The sequence below is a fragment of the Rhincodon typus genome, unplaced genomic scaffold (genome assembly GCF_021869965.1).
Source record: "Rhincodon typus isolate 14 unplaced genomic scaffold, sRhiTyp1.1 hic_rhity00000072, whole genome shotgun sequence".
Classification (NCBI taxonomy): Eukaryota; Metazoa; Chordata; class Chondrichthyes; order Orectolobiformes; family Rhincodontidae; genus Rhincodon; species Rhincodon typus.
The window spans coordinates 151,286-151,621 of record NW_025965710.1 but is presented as its reverse complement, the minus strand read 5'-3'; positions in this window follow the sequence as shown (position 1 = coordinate 151,621).

Sequence of the window (336 nt, the reverse complement as noted above, 5' to 3'; positions counted from 1 at the left end):
TTATATACAGAATAACAGATACCCCCCAGGAGGGAGTTACAGACTGGAATCTGATCGAGGTGTTCGGGGTAGTTTATATACAGAATAACAGATACCCCCCCGGGGAGGGAGTTACAGGCTGGAATCTGATCGAGGGGGTTCGGGGTGGGTTATATACAGAATAACAGATACCCCCCGGGAGGGAGTTACAGACTGGAATCTAATTGAGGAGTTCGGGGTGGTTTAGATGCAGAATAACACATACTCGGAAGGGAGTTACAGACTGGAATCCAATCGAGGGGTTCGGGGTGGTTTATATACAGAATTACAGATACCCCGGGAGGGAGTTACAGACTG